This window comes from Urtica dioica, chromosome 1 (genome assembly GCF_054948205.1).
Source record: "Urtica dioica subsp. dioica isolate 48M chromosome 1, U.dioica_male_clone48M_v1_H2, whole genome shotgun sequence".
NCBI classification, from domain to species: Eukaryota; Viridiplantae; Streptophyta; class Magnoliopsida; order Rosales; family Urticaceae; genus Urtica; species Urtica dioica.
Genome location: NC_142756.1, coordinates 18858466 through 18861312, shown reverse-complemented (window position 1 = coordinate 18861312; position 2847 = coordinate 18858466). Strand labels below are relative to the sequence as shown.

General features: G+C 34.9%; 1 long non-coding RNA gene across 1 annotated transcript; it reads right to left on the bottom strand.

Annotated features, from left to right (window-relative positions):
* Window positions 1–848: 848 nt before the first annotated feature.
* LOC149407683 (uncharacterized) lies at window positions 849–2264 on the bottom strand. The gene is made up of 2 exons (XR_016301441.1): window positions 2027–2264; window positions 849–1087 (listed from the first exon to the last, which is right to left on the bottom strand). It is a non-coding gene; the product is annotated as an uncharacterized LOC149407683 (long non-coding RNA).
* Window positions 2265–2847: the final 583 nt, after the last annotated feature.

Genomic DNA, 2847 nt, shown 5'->3' with positions numbered 1-2847 from the left:
GCCCTCATAGCCCGTCAAGGTTCATTTCCTTACGGTACCATCGACACATCAATTCTATAGGGTTCGGGTACTCTGCAGCACTCAGAGTACACACCTATGCTACTTACAGGAGAGCGACTCGGGTTAAATCCCGAAAGAATTATCATTTCTCTTTTATGCTCGTTTAGTGTTTTAAGTTGAAGACTCAGGATATGACTCCCAGTACTTCTACCCTCGATTCGAATTCGAGAGTCCAACATGCTCTCCTGTCACCTCAGATCTAGCCAAACTCTATGGTTAGCAGAGGGATCTAACTACAACAAAGTAGCAACGTGGCTGGTTCAAGTTAGCATTTGAACCTGTGGGTATAAACCGAACTAAATTTTCCATAAAGAGTGGCCGAAGCCTTAATCTTTGGTGTTTGTGTCTTTTAAGGCTTTTCCTACTCTTTATTATTATTAACACGTAAATGCATGTAAACATGATTATTCCCTTGGTAAGTAGTTGACTTATGTCGCCACACTTACCTGAAATAGTGCGACAGAAAGTTGACGACTTCCAGCGATGTCTTGCTTTTCACGTTCTCTGAGATACTTGACACTTGTCGAAACTTCGAAAGAACTAGCATCCGAGGTTGGAAGTCTGTTAGTTATTGGATTCGAGATTACTTGAAAAAGATAGGGTTCGGTGTCGGGATTAGATTCGAGTCGGTTCTGTATTCGATAATTTAATTTATTATTCTCCGGTTTTTCGGAAGTTAAACTTATTCAAGACTCGCGCACCTCCGTATCAAGAATGATACGAATTAAATTCAATAATAATTATGAGTCTTAAATAAGTTTATTAATCCAAAATTAAAATAACCGAGAATTCCAAAATGAATAATTAAATTAAATTCTCAAACGTTATTAAATAAATAATCATAAATTATTTATTTAATTAAAGGAAATACATTGCATAAACCAAACTAAGAGTATTTAAACGCTATAAGCGATTAAAAAAACTCACGAGTTAATTGAGCTTTAATTTCGATAACTCTTTTTCTTGAAAACTTCAAAATCCGGCTTCGTCGCCTTTGACTCGTCCGGTTCCTGCTCGTCCGTCCAATCTGTCATCAAACCGCGGAATCCGACATCGAGTTAATTCCTTAAATCCAAACTCCTATCAATTTCCAAAATTCCAAATCCGACATCTTGACTAAAAAACCCGAACCCAAACAAGTCACTCAACCTACACGGATCCAACTAACTTGTCACAAAATTTCCAACTCGTCATAAAACTCTTGAACTTGTCAATAAATCACATAACTTATCATAAAATTTCTAACTCGTCATAAAACTCTTGAACTTATCAATAAATCACATAACTTGTCATAAAATCCTTAAACATGACAATAAACCACATCAACCCAAATCTCAACAAATTTCAAATCCAAATTCTCAAAATTCAATTTTACTTCCAAATCAAATCCCAATTAAAAATCTCAATTCCTAATTCTATAACATTCCAAAAATTATTCTCGAGGCTCAGAATCAAATCACGTCCATACTCGTTTAAAAAAACCAATAACAACCATAAATCCAAGCTACACGGCCACGGCACCAAATCAGAAATAGCTCATCACTAACAATCCAGAATAACTCAACATCACAAAAGAGCCAAAGCAAATCACCTAGCCAAACAAGTCTCACGGCCAAACAATCACACACGGCCAAGCATAATACACGGCCAAAATCACATTCCAAATCAAATCTCATAAAAAAATTATCATCATAGCCTCAAATGGAACCCTCAAAACAGAATTCACAATTCACCCACAAGAATTCCTCTCATGACCCACACGGCCAAACGAAAGAAAACCCACGACCAACAAAATTCCAACTAAATTTGAGTTCAATCTACCAATTCAAACCATCAACTTCAATAATCAAACTCAAATAACAACTAATTTCACACAAATCCTCATAAACCTCACGGATTAAGAAAAGCCCCAAATCAATTTCTCAAAACCCTAGATTCGGAATTCAATTTGAGAAGAGTTTATCACCCTTATTTCCGTGAATTTCAGCCTCCGCAGCGTGCTCTCACCTTGTTCCCCGTGTCCTTTCTCGGTCAGCGGCCACGGCGGCTCGGCGGCGGTGACTCTTCTCCTCGGCGAGGCGCGCGCGGTGATGGAGACTCGGCTGGAGAAGATGGCGCTCGACGAGAAGAAAGGAAGAAGAAGGTGAGGTCGGGTGCTGGTGAAGAGAATCGGTGATGATGATGATGGAAGCAACAACAATTTTTTTTTTGGATAAATTACACAAATGCTCCCTGAACTTTTGACCATTTAACAACGTGGTCTCTACTTTTATTTTTCTTACAGCGTCGCCCTTGAACTTTGACAATCTTGCAAACTTAGTCCTTCCGTCTATTTTTCTCAACAATCCATCCATTTTTTCTCATGTGATTGGCATGTGACTATTTAAACAGGGACAAAATTGTAAAATAACAAAAAAGATTGATTTTATAATGATTTAATATTATTAAAAATTATTATTTATTATATAAAAATAAATAAAAATAAAATAATTATGTAAAATATGAATTTTTAATAAAAATGAATTGTAAAAATGAATTATTATTTATTATTAATTTTCTATTATCGTGAAAAAAAAGTATAATGGAAATGTATAAAAAATAGTATTAAAAAAAGACAACAAACAAAATGAAAAATGAAATTTTTAATTTTAATTTATTAATTTTAAATATAAAATAATTAAATAAAGGATATATAGGTAATTTTAAATATTCAAGTTATTACACAAGTTAAAATAGACGGATATACTCCCAAAATTTGACGGAATGACTAAGTTTGTAAGATTGTCA